Source organism: Chrysoperla carnea, chromosome 1, assembly GCF_905475395.1.
Source record: "Chrysoperla carnea chromosome 1, inChrCarn1.1, whole genome shotgun sequence".
NCBI lineage: Eukaryota > Metazoa > Arthropoda > Insecta > Neuroptera > Chrysopidae > Chrysoperla > Chrysoperla carnea.
The window spans coordinates 58,194,150-58,214,505 of record NC_058337.1 but is presented as its reverse complement, the minus strand read 5'-3'; the positions used below and the strand labels follow the sequence as shown (position 1 = coordinate 58,214,505).

At 28.2% G+C, this 20,356-nt stretch overlaps 1 protein-coding gene across 3 annotated transcripts in view; it reads left to right on the top strand.

Moving 5' to 3' along the window:
• LOC123290584 (mitogen-activated protein kinase kinase kinase 4) overlaps nt 1-20,356 on the top strand; it is a 111,569-nt gene that overhangs the window by 76,191 nt on the left and 15,022 nt on the right. The gene's annotated exons all lie outside the window — the stretch shown is intronic.

Below are 20,356 nucleotides of genomic sequence, written 5' to 3'. Positions count from 1 at the left end.
AGGGGCAGGAGGTCTAAAGGGTATGAGAAACAAAAAAAGGACTTTTATATCCCTTCCTCGAAAATCCAGTATAAAAAAATTAAATTAACCACGATCAGGACTGCTTTCTGGTAATCGTGACTCAATTGTAGTACCATTATTGTAGTGCAGTGCTTGACCAGTGAAAAATTCATTTTTTCCTTTTGTGCTACTCGTTCAACGAGACAATTCCAACGAGTAGATATTTTCGATATTGTAATAACGTGCATAGAAATGTGCACGTCCTTATGACAGGACGTAAATAAACCTAAAATAAGAAGCGTAAAAGAAGTTTCAGCGATGATAACTACTCCAAATTGCTGTGAACGTTATTACAAGGTTCGAAATATCTACACTGGCAGATCAAAAGGAAATAATTTTCGTATTCTATTCGAACAGACCAACAGATAAAACCAAGTCAACATGGTGCACACGTTGCAGAAAATGTCACTGATCGGCGTAGTTTTGTGACAAATTTGCAAAAATTTTTGGATACAATCGGCCCTGGATTATCCAGAACTAGAAAATTTTAATCGAGAGAATTGTCGGATGCTATCATTTTTACCCAAAAAATAAAAATTGTTATAAGTGAAAATTCACGTCTTAAAGTCAACTAAATCTTACTCACCAAGCCATATTCTCTAATCAATATTCTAAACCTTTATAAGAGTTTGGCACAATTTGGTATCCATTTTTGTAAGATCAATTAGAAATTTATGTAAGATCAATTAATTAGTAATAAATAATAATTCATTAATTCAGACCCTTTTCAGTATAAATTTAGATTTTTGCCCCAATTTCCTAGATCAGTTTTTTTTTGCAGTCCGCCACCAAATTAGCAACGAGTACATACATAATAAGAGTAATTACGATTAGCTTATTCATACTGATAATGACTACTTGAAAGTCGAAATACGTATTTATAAAATACAGAATCTGATCTAGGAAATTGGGGCAAAAATATTATTTCGAAATATCCTAGAGTTCTCATTTATTATCTTCGATAATATTTACTCTTGTTTTCAAAAGTAAGAGTTAATTTTGCCACAAGGTTTTCTTTATTTAAAACAGATTATCGATGTATTTGAGGACACAGAAAATAAAAGTGCATTGTTTACTTTAATTATTTATTTGAATCATAATTATTCCAATGAAATTAATAATTAAAAATACAACTTTGTTACTTTTTATAATTTTTTTTAATATTATAAATTATTTAAAAGTGAATCAATGACTTATTTTAAATATAGAATCATTAATAATCAATTAAATATGATTCATGAACATTTCATATCGTTAAACGTTATTGCGCTTAACAAAAAAAAATGATGGAGATTGATGGAATACCTATCCTTGTAAAAAATTCAAAGAATTTTATCAAAAGAAAAACAATAATTGTTTATGGAAATTTTTTCATGGTTGTTTATGAAACTCATTTTAACTCCTACTAATACATCTTTTTACGAATAACTAATAACTATTTTTAATATTGTCCACTAAAAATAGCTGAAAATCAATTAAATCTTTTTTAGCCTTTTTATTTGCAAAGTGAAAATTTTCATATATGCGAAAAAAAAGAGTGATTTCAGGAAAATTGTTTCCCAAGCTTATTTTCCAATTTACTCAAAAACTGTAGAGAAAAAATGGTCATTTTATAGTTTTCAAGCGTATTAAAAATTTTTCTCATCCATACTTTTCTGTTTTCGAGGAAAATTCCATGAAAAAATAAACATTTTTTCGATTAAATGGTGTTTTCCATCACTAATTATCGACAAGAATAATTTTCCGCTTTGCATTTGCAATAAAACTAATGATTTATTTTTTATCATTATACGAGGTATAATATATACCTACTTATGTTTATTTAAACGCTTTAGTGTCAAAAATTATAAACAGGGAAAGACAATTTATATACGGATCGATAGGAAATTTTACGCTCTACTACTTTGAACCATAAAGTTTCTTCCCTAAAACGGATAGTCTTTGAATAAATAAATACATATTTTTTGGAAAATACGAAAGGTTGGAAAATATCCATTTTTCTCTAAAATACATACTTTTTAAGTAAATTTCCCAAAACTAAAAAATGACATGAAAAATTGTCGAAATCTTTTGGCGCATATGAAAGTAGCATAGTTGTGGAAAAAAATAAATTCGAGTCATTCTCAAAAACGAAAAATGATCTTGCAAATTTAAGAAGTTCGATTTTCGGAGTGGAATTCTAGTATGGTTTTCTTAATTTCCATCTTTTATCATCTTTAAAATTGAGCCATCAATATCAAATACAGAAAAAAATCTTCAACTTTATAATCAGAGAAATTAATATCTAATAAGCTAAAAAATTTTAAAACCCGACTGCATAATTTTAAGTGAAACTGCATTTGAAAGTGATTATAACATGCAGTCGAAGATATTTGTAAATTGAAAAGAAAGGATTAGAGTAAAATGAGCTTACTTCTAGCAACTTTCGCTGGTTTTCTTGACTATTTTAAATATTTTTTTAACTTTAAAACCTTTCATAAAATCGTTTTTTGAATTTTAGTAGAGTGAAATTACGCCTTGTGTATGGATTAAAAGTTCGAGCAGCCAAACTTTGGGGTTTTTCTTTTCACATCAAAAGAAGTATTTTTTGAAATTTTTCACTTTCCCGGAGTGGTGCAACATGTTTAAAAAACAAAATGGCGTCAAAAATGAAATTTTTTTTCAGAAATTTTATCATTTTTATTTTATATTCGCAAAAGGAGACATCGGTGCATGTCCAAATTTGGTAAGTTTGTAGTCAATGTTAAGAACTACTCCTCATATTTGGTGGGGTTTCGTCCCTTCCCCTCCCAGTTATATATATATGTATACATACATATGGTAAAACAGTTCATTTGACTTGAAAAATATTTGATTGATTTTAATGAAACTAATATCAATAGTAGGATTTATTACTTACAACTTTCGGTTCAAATTTTAGCGAAATCCATTAAATAGTTCGGCCAAAATTTCCAATTGAGGGAATTGTTTAAAATGGCTGCCATTTTATGCCATTTTGTTCTACGAGGTTAAATTTTTGCAAATTCAAAATTTTTATGACGTATAAAGGGGTTTTTGGGATCGCTGATCTCGAACTTTTGGCCCAAATTAGTACACCCCCTAAAAATATGAGGAGTAGTTCTTAACATTGACTACAAACTTACCAAATTTGGATATGCACCGATGTCTCCTTTTGCGAATATAAAATAAAAATGATAAAATTTTTGAAAAAAAATTTCATTTTTGACGCCATTTTGTTTTTTAAACATGTTGGTTGCACCACTCCGGGAAAGTAAAAAATTTCAAAAAATACTTATTTTGATGTGAAAAGAAAAACCCCAAAGTTTGGCTGCTCGAACTTTTAATCCATATAACAGCCTTTTTTTGCTTAGATTTACTCCAGTATTTTTTTATCTATTATTAGTACCAAGTAGTATTTTTTATCTATATTAATTTAATATTGATACCAAGAGGTAAAACTTATATTTTATTTTGTTCAAATTTAATAGAAAATGAATAAATAGTTGATTATCATTAATAATTAATTATATATTTATAAAATTCATAAACAATTAAATGGAATTATAAAATATATTAGAAAATTTTTATTTATATTTATCTATATGATTTCTGCATTCTAAATATTAACATATGAATAATTTAGCATTTAAAATTTTTGAACTCGTGCAAAAAAAGGAGGGAGGGGAACTAATATTTTTACTTAATTACTTTTTTCTTTACACCCTACGGCAAAAGTATACCCATACTTTTTTGTAAAACGTTAAATTTTCTACAAATTAAACTATTCAAACATCCCACCCTTTTTACGATAAAATGATTTTTTTAATTTTAAAGAAATTATTTTCTACCTTTTAGTTCTGATAGTTACAAAAGCGTGTTTTTTAGTTTTTTAGACTATATTTTATTTATTAAAAATTCAGTATAAATATGGTGGGAGCGCAAATAAATGCTTATTTTTCAGATATTGAAATCGTTATTCCTGAAAATGCTGATCAGGATAATCAAATAAACTTTAAACTTCAAATTATTGCCATCGGTCCCTGGCAAGTATGCCAAATTTCGAGTTAATCCTACGTTTTTAAATTGGTCTAAATCATGTTCAAAGGTCATACTAACATACTAACATCCCAACATACTAACATATGTATGAAGCTAATAAAAGCGTGTTAAAAAGCAATTCAATAAAGATTTGTTTGCGAATCGCTTTATTCGGTAACTCAATTATTTATTTTAGTTTCAAAATGTTTGGATAATTTAATATCCTTCGACTTAATATATTTAGGGTAACCTTTTTTTCTTTTTTTGACTCCACTGTTACTACTTCATTCTTAACGTTCGAACTAAACACTAATTATTTCTTTAATTTTTCTAAACTTGTGTAAAATTATAAAAGATTAATTATTATCATGTGGAAAATCTAAGGTCTATTAAAAAACTTCTTTTTTTTTAAATACTTAGATGACTTTGACATTGAATTATGATTTTTGGTATGACTTTTGAACTTGAAATTAGCTAAATATAAAATTGATTGAAAAATTGCGTTTTTTCCATTAATTAAAGAAAAATTATAGCTATTTATATGATGAAAATGATTTTTTTAATATTTATATAATAAGTAATAGTTGAGAGTCAAAAAACCCCATATCGTCACTTTAGCGTCCAAAACTGATTTTTGTCAAATCTTCCTTTGGCGAATAAAAACTTATCCTGAGTACGGAGTGTTGCAGTGGGTTTTAGTAACCGAGCCGATATGTACGAAACGAAACGATATGATTTTCCCTGATAAAATTAGAAAATTTCTAGATGATAAAAAAACGTCGAATAACCGGGTAGTTAAGTTAGGTAGGTAGTTAAGTAATTCTTTAGAATATTGTTTAAACTATAAATATTGACCGAATCGCTTCGGAAAAAATTTTTCCATACCATTGAGGTCAAAATTAACAAAAGCCTCCACTTTTCGAGTAAAAAATTCGTAAGATTTGAAAAAATTCAATTTTTACGATTTTAATCCCTGAAAAAGTGTATGAAAAAATCAGATTTTTAATAGGTATAATATTTTTAATAGGTATAATATTTTTCTTTGTAGTTTAAAGCTTACTTAACAACATCACACAAAAATTTTTCGCCTAATTGAATTTTAAGTGCTTGATTGTTAATTGTTAAGAAAGCGCAAAAAACCACCCAACAACAATGATTTTCTGTTCTATACATTCTAGAAAGAAGGGTTCACCCATGGACTCGAAATAAAGGCAAAAGAAAAGTTCGAAAAATTTTCCACAATGCAACACTCCCGGAAAATTGCATAGACCGTTTTTTCAAATTTTGGGGTAGGTTGGGTTTTGGAAGATGAAATTTTACGAAATTTTCTGTTAATTTGACTTTATTTCGAGTTCTTGGGTGAAAATCCCATCTTTCTATCTTGTATAGAACAGCAAATCATTATTGTTGGGTGGTTTTTCGGGCGCTCTCTTTATTTGCCGTATCTATCAGAAAGCATCATTCATTCCCCTATAAAAAAATAAGTACGTAAATACCTTCAATTTAGATACCTCTTAGAAACAAATTAAATTTTGTTTGGAATTTTTTGAGTGGCTTTTTAAATTATTCAGACATATAAAAAATTATATTCTAATTAAAAGTACAGTTAATTAATTATTAACTTTTTATTATTATGTAATTTTATTTTATTACTCTGAACGAAAATTAAAACCATTATAAACTGAAAATGAATTTCATTTGAAAATAATTATTTTAAGTACAATATAATTTTAGTTAGGTATTATTTAAGCTTTAGCTACATGATAACATCTTTTTCTTCAATTATAAATTCAATTGAAAAATACTACATTTAGTAAGATCCTGGATTAATTACACAATGATTGATATAATCGTCATTGATAAGTAAGTTATTTTAAAAATAGTGTTTGATATTATTTCAAAATAATATATTTTTAAAAACAATAAACACTAAACACTCTTCAGACTTTGAAGGTCACATAAATTTCTTTAATCATTTTGAAATAAACATCCTTTAATGAATGAAGATTTGTTCGGAGATTAATATTAAATAAGTTGTTTCAAACATTTTAAAATTATTTTTAACATTTTTCGCCTAAAATTAATAAAAGTAAATTTTGGCATTGCATGTGTAGTATATTCGTTTCACATGAAAAAAAATCTTCCATGTAAGTTTTATTGAGAACTAGCTGTACCTCGCTACACTTCACTGTGAGACATTATGGTCGCATGCAAATAGATGAGAAGTATCTAGTAAATTTTATGAAATTTGATAAACCCCATAAAAGTGTTCACAACTTTTAAACGACTGACAGAAAAAATTTAATAGATATTTTATAGAACCGTAACTATAGTAGTTCTGTATTAAATATTCATTCCATGATATTTGATTTTGTAAGAAAATCTTTTATACTGTATTTGCTTTAGTAATTTGTTAAAAAATTTAAGTTTCTATTTTCAATGGTTTGCCAATTTTTGTCGGTTCAAATTTTTCGTACAACGCATTGATTATAAGTTTATTACATAAATAGATAGGAAAGTCTACTGAACATAAAATGTTGTTCAAAAATCCCTCTGGATTAAGGCACTTATAGTGAACTTTTTTTTTTTTTAAATGGAGGGAATTAGGTTTTATTCAAATTATTTCTATGCAGTTTATCATTTTTTTTAATTTTTTTGTACTTATTTGTCTTCTAATAACATAAAGTGAAGTCTTACCATGTTTAACCATTTTAGTTCATTAATAGTCAATAATAATCACAAATAAGCACGACCTAAAGGTACTCAACATGATTTACAAGATATGGAATCGGTTTAGGCCTGAAACACTTCTTTGGGGATAGACCCTTTACCCTTCTTCTAATGAGAATTTAAAAAAAATGTCCACCATAATTTGTTCAATTTTTTGGTGTCTAAGTGTAATTTTTATCACGTTTTCATAAATATCTACCAATAGTTCTGGTATTCGCTTAATGTCGATCCAACATGATTATAATTACTAGGTCATTAATATTACAAGAGTTGGAGATTAAATAGATTTTTGATGAAAACCTGATTGTTTGGAAAAGCGTCACTAAGGGAAAGTAAGAGATAATCCTACTAAAAAGATTCAACAACCAAAATGCTTCTTATAATTTTATTTCGTAAGTTGAAGTACAACTGTGCAAGTAACAATTTAAGTGCTTCTTATTGGAAATATGTGGCTACAGTGACAATGGATCTATCAAATTATAAATACGACTGATAGATTTCGTTACAGTATAATAATAAAACTTTGTTTATGTACAATGTTTTAAAATCTTTTTTCTTTTACAATGAAATGACCCTATAATAGAACTAACTAATCTAGTTCTATCTACCCGTGTGGCCCCGCAATGACAAGTTATTTAAACAAAGATTTAAAATTAAAACAAACATATTATCTATTTTAAACACGGATTTATTTTAATAATAATCAATTGACAACTTAAAAGACTTCTACTATAAAAAAAAAGACTCCAAACTGATAAAGACCAACCATAATGACTGAACATAAAATTTCATCAATCTTAATTGTACACAATAAAAATAATATGTTTAATAATAAATAAATTATTATCAAGAATGCAAATAGATAATAATTAAATTACAGTGTGGTTTTTAAAAATGGATCTATTATTTATAATACAATTTATTTTAATCACATGTACATTTTTTTAATCACACGTCTATATTTTTAATTTTGAATACAATTAGGGTAGGTTGGGTGATAGTAGCTGTCCACGAAGGACACGCTTAGGCTATAGAGCTCATTGTGATACCATATATGTGTTTTACCACCTTTCCGCTGATAATTTCATTTATCAGCTCCTCAATTTCAGAAGCTGAGTGCACCTCCTTCAAGTATATACCATGCACTACACCAGCCCATCACAACTACTAATCAAATTAATTTTGTTGCGACGGCGGGAATCGAACCCGCTACCCTATGCATACCGCGGACTGAATTGGGTACGACTTAACCAACTGAGCTAATACAACGAATATAATTAGAATAGCAAATTTATTCAGTACATTTAAAAAACAAGTGAAAACAAACAATTAACTGAGTTAATTGTTGAAATACCATGTATAGACAGTGTTGATTAATCTGCCACATTACACATACATACATGGCACATACATATAACTGATATACGCATATAATACTACAATTTGCGCACAATATGCGCTCTCACGGGTAAACAGTGATGTTTAGGAAAAAATGTTTCAAACAAAAGTTGCTTATTTTTTTATAAGGAACATTTTTTTTTTAACTTTTGTTCTATCTCTAACGATTTACAAGATGGGTCCTACGTACCCAAGACTCAATTGATCTATGCTGCTCATTTACGAACTCGATCTCACTGTTTACGTCCTGAACACACTATGCCAATTTCAAGTTCGTTTTTGAGTAACCGTGATGACAGACGACAGACAGACAGACAACCGGAAATGGACTAATTAGGTGATTTTATGAACACCTATACCAAAATTTTGTTCATAGTATCAATATTTTTAATTGTTACAAACTTGGGACTAAACTTAGTATACCTTGGTATATTTCATATACATGGTATAAAAAGACCATATACTACAATTCATTTTTTTTACATTCAAATAAAAATTTAAAAAATAAATGACAAAAACATGTACATAGCTAGCAATTCATCCAGTTGTGGCTCTGCTAATTTTTAATGCTTACTAATTTATTCAAATCCATACATCAAAAGCATCGAAATTTTCTATAATTTCTCTTTTTCAATGTTTGTTTAACCTTTAATGCTCTATTTCACTGACAATTAGTATTTGTACCTTATAAAGAAGGTAGAAGGATAAAAGTATTTTCTGATTAGGTACATTGAATAATGCTTGTCTATCGATAATCAACCTGCAACTGACAAGAAGTTCTTGGCTTCGTAAAAAATACTCTGTTATGATATGTGTACATAGTCATATGCATTGAAGATAAAAGTCAATCTTGTGCTACTATTTGCTCTCACTTAGACTATAAATAAGACAAATTAACCTTAATAAGCCAAAAGCTATATTATGATTGGCCTCGCAGCTATCTTTAAATTCTTATCAAATTTATATTAAAGATTTTCTTTGAGAAATGTAGGCAGATATTGGGTTTGTACCGATGATGAAATCAAAATTTCATCAAATAGCAATAAAATCACTTAATATTTACAGCAATATATTGAGTACGTTTAATGTGCTAAAATCCAAAATTTGAATTTTTCTACTTTAATATTAGTTAAATGTATTAATTTACCAAAATACATTATTTATCTTAATTGTAGGAAAGTCAAGTTTCAACAATTTACCGCCTCTATCGAATCGATAACTATTTCTATAAGTTTAATATTTAATATCTTATTTTAAAAAAAACAACTAGAAAAGGGTATTTTGAAATATGAAAACTACGAAAAAAAACTTGCAAATATTAGAACTGTTCATCATAAGTCTACGATTGACTATAGCTCTTATACTACCATAAGAACCAAACCTAATTGGCTCAAAATGGCGGCGTTATCTTAGTTCTCCTTTGTTAACTCCAGTAAATATGTTTATTGCTAGGTTATGGCATCATAAATATTAGTACATAACAAGTGGAAACAAACAATTGACTGAGTTAATTGTTGAAATACCATGCATAGACAGTGTTGATTACTCTATCACATTACACATACATACATGTAACACATACATAACTGATATTTCACATATAATAGGTACATACTATACAATTTACGCGTAATTTGCGCCCTCACGGGTGAACAGTGATGTTTACGAAAAAATGTTTCAAACAAAAGTTGGTTATTTTTTATCAGAAATATTTTTAACATTTAAACTTTTGTTCTAAACATTTTCTTTATTTAACTAAGAAAATTTGCTAAGACTGCACAGCCCCTGCGTGTTGCATTTTTATTCTGTGTAATATTGGAAAGGGCGTATAAACTAGTAAGTAATGTCAAATTTATATTGATTATTTATTAATAACAAATAAAATTTTCATAAACAATGATTGACCCATTTCATATCTTATCATAAATGTATGTTTTATTATAAATTATTTATTTTATTTATAAATGTTAAATGATCTGAAACTATTCGTTCAGTTCTCTGTAATGTCTATTTTAAAATAGATAAAGTTTTTATTTATTTATATTAGTTTTACAAAAACATGATTACCATTTTAAAATATTGAATTTAGTATATTATGTTTTCTTTTATAAATTTTTTAACTTTGTCTTTTTTTAAGTTAAATACGAATATAGTAGATCATTAAAAAATTGATTTTCGTTTACTTAAAGAACAAGAAAATTGCATTTCGTTGATTTTATAATTGCAAAATTATCTGTAAAAGTTAACGCTGAGGTATATAATTTCTGGAATTTTATTGAATTCCTTCCTCTAAAAATGCAACTATTACATACTCTGTCTGGTTAATGTACACAATATCCAGGAAATCTCTAGAATATCAGCAAGAGATCAGCTAAAGTTTAAAACTAAAAGGAAATGAAATAATGAAAATCTTTTTGTATCAGCTTGTTATATCCAGTAATAGCAAAGTCAAATAGATAACTTAGTCTTACTAAATACGGTCATTGTAGAATAGATGCTGGGTTGAGTTAACACGAGTTGGCCTAATTTAAAATTACTGTATGCATGCCAAAAAATGCCATCCTACTCACTCTAAATTTACATAAAATCGCAACTTAATTTTTCTATCCAAATTTACTAGTCATTTAATGTACGAAATATTTACAGATTGGTCTTAGAACAATTCGAATCGCACAATACTCCCGACTGAGATCTGCATACCTATATATCCGTTTAGAAATTTCATAGAACCTAAATCTTAGAACCTAAAGTTCCTCTCATCTACATGCAATATACCATAATACCTGAAGAAAAAGTACTTACATCATCTCTAGCACCGAACCGTATAAATGGGCATTTGGAGACAGAACTACTGGCGCTAAATTTTGTTTAGCTTTTAGTCTCATTAAGTTTAATCGTTAAAATTAATGAAAATATTTTATTGTGCGACATGTGGAATAATTTTTCACACATGTTAGTTTCACGTTGTTTCAATTATAAGTACACATATACACACTATAAACTTCTTTTTTATGAATTAAAAACAAAAAAAGTACCATGATTGATTACAAATTCAACCTTGAACTTATGAGATCACGGTTCTTTCGTATAAAAGTTCTGGTTGGGGACGATATTTAAGATTTAATGGAAAAAATACATATGTCTGAATACTTTTTTTTTTATTAAAAAGAATAGGTAATTGAATAAATTTAATTGTAAGCATTACAATTTTTTGTGTTTGGATTTTATTACTGTATTGTGTTTAATAAAATTAATTATTTTCACAGCGTGTTCCAAAATACTAAAAGTTCGGGGACGGTCAAATATCTCAAGAAAAACGTATCAAAAACATAGGTAACGTGACTTGTTATTGAATAGTGCGAAAGTTCATGAAACTGTAGGCCAGAATATGAACGGGTTTGAAAATGGATTGTTTGCATTAACTATACAGGGTGGTCCAAGATGTAACAGCAGAACTTCATCAAATTGGTAGGTACTGTTAAAATAATTAGAATTTCTCAATACACTTATAGACTGAAAAGCATCCTTTTCTAGGTATAGACAATTTTAGACAAAAAGAGTATTATTAAGAATATGGCTGGTTAGAAAAATTTAGCCCACAATGCCCCTAGCATGGAGTATTGTGTAACATGATTATATTTGCAATAAAATCTGTGACGCTAGAGAATTTTTTCTCAAAACGGTGTGATGGCATATCCATATCTCTATCGTAAATTTTCACCATGAGCCTTAATTTATCACCATGAGTGAAATCATGAAGGAATCTTACCGTATACTGTGAATATTTACAAAAATATATTTTTTCTTCTAAAATTTTAACACTCTGTGTCTAGAAAAAAACACTTTCCCAGCAATAAATGTATTGAGAAATAAGCATTATTTTAACGTTATCAACCATTTGATGAAGTCTCGATGTTATAACTTAAGCCACTCGTTTAAGAAGAAATGTAAAAAACGCTTTTACATAAGATAAAACATTTCACGATCCATTTCTTTCTAATCTTGAGACAATTTTTAATCATAGTTATGATCCAAATTAACATCTGTAACTACATTATCTCTTCTTTCCAACCCCTTTTAACTAGTTTTATTCAATTTCTACTGGGTAAATTATTTGACTGATTCTATTACCATTTTTTCATCGAGTTTATATATAACTTGAAATAGTCTGTCTTATTCAATTACAAAATTTCCTACAAACCTTGACTAAATGGCCATAGAATATAATTATCAAAAAGTGTGGCAGTTATAACTACTTATTTATCAAATAATCCGACTTGAATCATTTTTATCTATCTCTATATAAAAGGATAAGTTTCAGAAAAAATTTTTAAATAAAAACGAAAGACAATGTACATCAGGTATATCCCGTTGGAATAAATCAAATTCACATTTACAACATGGGCTAGGGGTGGAAGCTAATTTGAGTGTCATTTAATTTATTAAACGATATTGTATTTATTAAATGATTTTTTTTAATGGAGATGTAATTTTCATATATTATCGATCATACTGTAGTAGTTTATTAATACTTATTTCTGAAATACACTTAAAGGTAGCATATGAAATAATTAACACTAAATAATTTAGGCATCACATTTCCATAGTTCAACGATCATTTATAGAATGGATTCGTCCAATATAAAATTAATTTACTGCTATAAGCAAACAATATTGAAAACAAAGTATAAACTATAAACACTCACGCGACCATCATATGAGACCTGTCATGAGGATATATTCTTGTCTACTTTTTCTTCGATGTACGTCCATTATAGTAGCAAATGCGTTAAACATTTTAGAATAGACGTTTAATTTGCTATGAAAAGCTATCTCGTTTATCTTAAAATCTCTGAATCTCTTCTTTTAATATTAGTTCAATAAAAAATTGAAAAGTCGGGTGGATTATTTAGTTTGAGTTAAAAATAACCCGGTAAAATTTTATATATCATAAATATTAAAACCAAAAAAAAAAACTGCGGTCTGATAAGGTTGAATAATATTTAAACTAAAACAAAAATATCTTTGAAAAAAACTTTCTAACTGTAGGGTTACCAGGGATATTTATTATACATGGGTATAAAAGCAAGTTGAAGTATACCATTACTCCAAATTTGTTTCGAACAATAACGCGCTGATATAAGTCATGCCGTGGTGTTACGAAAGAAAGCTAGTTGCATAGTTGGTTTTAAAGAAAGTTCATTCTATGAAGGTTAGGTTATGTTAGGTAAGGTTATATTGGCAGTCCACGAAGGACACACTTAGGCTATAGAGCCTATTGTGATACCATATGTGTTTTACCACCTTTCCGCTGATAATTTCATTTATCAGCTCCTCAATTTTAATATTTTCAGAGGCTGAGTGCACCTTCTTCATGCATATACCATGCACTACACCAGCCCATCACAACTATTAATTAAATTAATTTGTGTTGTGACGGCGGGAATCGATCCCGCTACCCTAGGCATACCGCGGACGGAATTGGTTACGCCTTAACCAACTGAGGTACAAGGGTTGACACAGGTAACTCAAAAATAAGTTTCTACAGGCGATTTCTATGGCAATTTTTACTAATTTTTTAGTATTTTACACACATAAATCAAGAAAAACTAACCATGCAAATACATTCAATTGTAATATAAATTGCTTCTTTTCTTTTGTTACAAAAATAAAATATTTAATAGATATAAAAATTGCCAACGTGTTTCTCCTGATAAATTTATTGAACAAAATAAACAATGAAAATTTAAAAAACCGGTACATTTGACCCATGTAAGGAAGTTGAAGTGTACTCCTCTACACTTAATAACACTACATGTTTATACTAAAACCAGTTTCATCTCTTTATCATAACTATTATTGAACAATTTATTTGTTTATAAAAATTGCAAAGTTGATAAAAATATTAATAATATCCAGGTTATTAACTTGAGGTAATGACTTCTCTTATTCAAATTAATAACCTCGATAAACATTTCATCTATGAAATACCTACAGAACGATCAAAACTTTGCATGTGTATAACCAAACAATTTTTTGGTTATAATTTTAAATTGCATTTTACTAGTATGCCACAGGCGTAGGCTTCCACCCATTGACCGACACACCGAAAATGGCAATTTTCTGAGTGTCGACCAAAGAAAAACCCGTTTTATCGATTATCGAACAAAATAATTTGTTCATTGTTCAATGATCTTCCTGTCAGAATAATAACAAACCGCAGTTTTTTAAAGTCATAAATTAAAATATCACAATGAAAATTACCTCTGTTTATAGCACTGTTATTTCTTACTACTATGTATTTTTTTGATAATTTAAAAATTTAAAAAAAATCGATAAAAATGTATGACGCATGTTACATGATGTATGATCATGGTACAACTTCCTAATGTAACATTGTTCACATTCTAATGTATCTAGAATCACCCCCATCGATTAAACCTGAAGACGTTCTTTTCTTCAACACGTAATCGTTAAATTTCACTCTAAGGGACAGCATCATTATGGATATGATTAAAACATAGAAAATCCTTCGTTTCTTTTACAAGCATCCTGCAGCAACCTCAAATGGTATTTTTAATAACTTGAGGTCGAAAAGACTTTTTTTAACTTCACAACTCTAACTTCTTTTTCAACTCAATTTTGAAGTAGATATTTTCATCCGATTGAGCTGAAATTTTGCATACACATTTAGTTTGGATGGCAATGCATGGTAAGGTTGCGCCGTCCTGATTTTCCCATTGCTTCCACCATATTTTATATAAATACATTTATTTAGTCTTAAATTAAAAATTTTAATAAAAAATACTTTTTAAGAGAAAAGCTTTTATAACTCATTCATACCCGACTGTATGTAAAAGCTTGAGGCGCTTAAAATCAAGGATGGATTGAAAAGTAATTAGGCATGTGGAGTAGATGCGGCGTTCCGATTCATTTTTGATATTTTAAATTAACCGCCTCAAGCTTTTACAAATTGTCGGATATGAGTGACAAGATAAAATTATTTTCTACTTTTTAGTACAATAAAAGCTTTTCCCTTAAAAAGTATTTTTTATTAAAATTTTTTTTCCACTTATACTTCGCGTACCTATACTTGGAAACCCATAAAACACAAAAATGTAAGTGTAAAATTAAATGTTTAAATGATACACATATTCAAGATACATTAGGATGACAGATTCAAGGTACATTTTTAACGTTATCTTAAAAACTGAAATATGATATAACAACTTACTTAGCAATAACGAAAGAGTTACATTGAATATGACGCATTTAGAAGAAATGAAATTTTCTACATTTTTCGCAAAAAATTCTATTTTTAATTTATCTGGAAACAAAACCACATTAATAACTAATCTTGAGCCTATCTACCTACATTCTGATAAAATACAAATATTGTCCAATAAATATCAATTTCAACCAAGAAATTACGAATGAGTCAAGGTAAGTACAATTGTTTAATAGATGTTCACATGAGGTAATAAAATTTATCCACTTATTTCATGCTATTCTCAAATTATATGTTCTATCCTTATTTTTTTAATATTTTAACCTTTAGTCTTTTCTAATTAGATTAATTAAATCTTAATATAGATTGTAGAGGTAAAAAAAAATTGTATATAATAATTATTCAAGAAAATTTATGTGTATTTTCACTAATAATTACGTAATGGCGTTTATCACGTGGAGTTATCCATTGTATAGTTGATACTTTACACGTTCCCAACAATGCATTATGCACCAGCACATTTCTAAAGATTTTTATCCAACGTGAGTATCAATAGTTTCCACATTTATCGAATTGCAATTGCAATTTTAAAGCAGCAAATACCAATGAACCGTGCAAGGCGAACTACATAATATATTCAATTTCCCAAATTTCAATGACAGTAGTATCTGTACTAAAGAATTGCGGAATCAAATATTTTAACGGAAGTTCTCATGGTTTTTTTACTCTTACTGTCGCTCTACCAATTTAAGAGTTTTCAAAAAAAGTTTTTATTAAAAACAATGTTTCTTTTTTAAATTTTCATTTTACATAATTCCAAATTTGAAACTTCCAATTTATATTTTGAAGAAAATTCTTCTAATTTATATTTTGAAGAAAAAGTCATATTCACTCTACACATTATATAATATGAAAAATGTTTATGCACCAAAGTCAAAACTTTTCGCATTTGGGAGGGCATATTTTGAATTCAATTATGATTTTAGCAATTTGTTAGTGTTTTTGTTACAAATCTTGAAAATTTATGTAAAAAGCCAAATTGAATTGAATATTTAATTTTACTAGCAATTACTCGCCGCGTCACTGTTCAATTTAAACTGTAGAAACAAACTGACTTATCCATCCTTTGGTTCAAAATTTCCTGCTGTAATTATTTAGTCCGGAACCCATTTTTTTTGAAAATAAAATAAAACCCATATTATTCGCTGATAATGTAGCTTTCTTGAAATAATTTTTAAAATTAGTTGATTCAAAAATGATTTTCATACAAACATTCTCCACCTTAAGAGTTAAATTTCTAAAAAGTTTTCCTTAGTGCTCACGTACTTTTTCTAAAAAATTCACATGAATATTTTGAGGCTTTAGCCCCAGAAGTCTGGGCTCTGCGCTGATATGTCAGTCAGTCAGTCAGTCATTTATTCTATTATGTATGTTACAGTCAAAACTCTTAACCGGTGAAAGTATTTTTAACTGACAAAACAGCCAAAAGTACTATTGCCCAATGAAGCTGGTCAAAACTAGTGATGACCTACTTTGATTTTTGTTTACTTCAATTAAAGTTAAATATACAAATAGTTTTATTTCCATTCCAAACAATTACAAGCAAATTTGACTGACTCTCTAGCAGGGTTACATACCAAAACAACTCGGTCATTACAACTACGGTAAAAACACCTCGGCACAAAACAACCCGACGTCAAAACAACGCCGTGGGTCAGTGAATGAACGCAATCACAGGGTTAATCAAAAAAGCCAAAAAATCCGCAGACCCATACTAACTCGTCTCTATTAAAAACATGACCAACTCGTGAATCAGTGAGTGAACGCAGTCGCATGGTTAACGCGAGTTGTTTTTGCACAGAGTTGATTTTACCGATATTGTTTTGGCACCAGGTTGTTTTGGTGTCAAGTTGACTTAACTGAGTTGTAATGACGGAGTCATTTTGATCAGAGTTATTAAATATCGAGTTATTCATGACGGTTCCCCTCTACTCTAAAGATTAACAGTCAAAGTCACAAATTTACTTTACTTTAATTATGCAAATTTACAGTCAAAAGCACTATTAACCAATTATTTTCAGGCAAAACTACTATAAACCTGTGCAGTCCACAAGATTTTTGACTGTGATATATATACTGGTTAATATGACAAGGAATGAATGCAAAATAGCAATCTATCGCTTTTTGAACAAAAGGATTTCACAACCTTTCTGTAATGTTGCAATTATAGTTCTGTATCGATTAAATGAAAATGCTACTATATAACGAAAATTTTGCCCGTGTAACACCATTTCATGCGATTTTCTTGGGGAGCAATTGATTATCTTGCAATACGTGAGAATTTGAACATAATTTAGTCTACAAATTTTGTCAGTTTATTTTTTGTTACCAAAATAAATATTTTTACATTGAAATTTTTTGGAATAATATTTGCATAATAAATACATGTCAAATTCAATATTGACTTTAAAAAAATTATTAAGCTTGTGTACATGACCACAAACGTCTTGTAAACAAGTAGAAAAAATGATTTAGTCGTTAAATTTTTTTAATATAAACCATAATTAGTATTTTTTTATAGAAACCATTTTGATAATAATAAACTCTCATCACCGGATTAATTATTGTATCATCGCCGCGTCGAGTGTAATATTCGATTTTCTAGCCTTTTTGATTTCTGTTTTGCTTTATTTTATGATCGATATGATTTTACACATCCTTATATACATAAATGATCTTTATTATATTGGGTCGTATAGTTGTAGCAATTAAAAACGTACCGGGAAAAAGTCGAATTGTATATAGAACTTTTTTTTCGGTAATATATCCATTCGACGGAATGGATTCTATTCTCGCTCAGATGTATATAACTTCATATTGATCCATGACCTTATAGATCAAAATGGTAAATTTTTTAATCAATTTGGATTTCAAATATATTGAAAATAATTAACTCACATAAATTCAATTGTCAACATTATTAAAAAATACAACGACTTCTTCGAAAAATAAAACTAATGGCGTACATAAAATTTTGTCAGTTTCTTAGAAAAAAATTGATTTCTCTTACGTAAACTTTAGTCAAAATTCAAAACAGACTATTTCGTCGAATAATAATAAACAAAGTATTATTAATATAATAATTTATGTATTACAAAAAAAAAATTGTTTTTATAAGAAAACAAGCTTACCTAACTAGTATTTTTATTTGAAATAATATTTGAGTTTTCCTCGGACAATAAATTAATTTTAATTATCTGCCTAATTAAAATTTTAGTTTGTTTACTTAAAATTTAGATTGCAATGGCTACCTGCCTGCCTTCATAGAATTTTGATTAAGAAACCGCAGAAAAATAAGCAAAAAAGTAAAAAATAATTTTAAAATATGTACCTCCTATATGATTTCTTTATCTGTAATTTCATTTTGACATCAACGCTAATCAAATCGTCAGTGAGAGATCGCTTTATTAACGTCGACTTCGAAAGATAATTGCATTTATCTGAAGTCAGTTTAATTTTTTTATTTTATGCTTACCTATATGTTTAATGTTTAAAAAAGGCAGAAATTAAATTCCAGCTAATTATAACTCTTTGAGTGATTTTATAAATTTATAAGACCTATATTCCTTTGGGGTAAAATTTTTCTTTAAAATACTATTGGAATTTTATATTCCAATTGAAGTCCAAAAGAATCTCTAAAATCAGTTCAAAATCAGTGAAGGTGGTAAGCAAAAATTACAATTTTTGCCAACGTTTGTTTTTAATTATTAGACGTAAACTGGCGCCCCGACGAACTTCGTACCGCGTAACAGTTAATGAATGTCGTGTTCGTTGGTCACTTTCAATTTTTGAAAACAAAGACTAACAAGCTATAACCTTCGCTTCCCCTTCCATATCTTGTCTCTCCTTTTGTGCACAATTTCATGCACTTTAATATGTGTTATTTGCTGACAATGTAACATTCTATTAGCGAAATTATTTTAAAATCGCTTTAGTAGTGGATTCAAAAATGACGGGTTTTCATACAAATTTTCATCCTCCTTTCTCCGAGGTTCTTTTTACTAGTTATTATTCTATTCTTGAAGGAATCCAACCAATCAGAATCATTAAAATCGGTCCAGCTATTCTTGGGTTATAAATGGAATAACTAACCCGACTTTCGTATATTTTAAAATCAGCATTAGTAAACGCAGTAAGCGTAACCAAAATTCGTTTTAAAATTCCAGATGTAGTCTCTGTGTCACAAAAAATGCACGGATAATACTTTTTTGACACAGAGATACTTCATCCCTACCTAATATCCCCAAATCCAGCCTTCTTGAAATCAACTTCTTCGTGACGTTATCAGCTCTTATACCGTTAAACCCATAATCCTACCAAAATCTTAAAATATAGTTTAAACAAGTGAAAACAAACAATTGACTAAGTTAATTATTGAAATACCATGTATAGACAGTGTTGATAACTCTGTCACATTACACATACATACATGCCTCACATATATAACTGATATACCCATAAAATATTAAGACTACTCAATTATTTAAAGAAATTTGAATGTTTTTTTTTTTTTTCAAAAGTAGGTGTGTGTTTGTATATTTGATTTTTTGCTAAAAATAATTATTAGCCATAATGATTATCATCAACCTTTAACAAATATAAAATTTAGTATTACATAATTATAAAAACTGGTTCTCTTTGGCTATGAAACTAGTTTTTCATAAAGTGGATTTTTTTTTAAATAATAACTAATAAACTTTAAAATATGTTTTATTTCAAGAAGCAGAATATATTTGCTTCCTTATTTCCTATCTACCTTACAAAAGAAGATATAAAATATCATTCTTTATGTCATATGAAATGTAAGTTTCAACAAGGCCATGAGAGAATTAAAATTGAAAA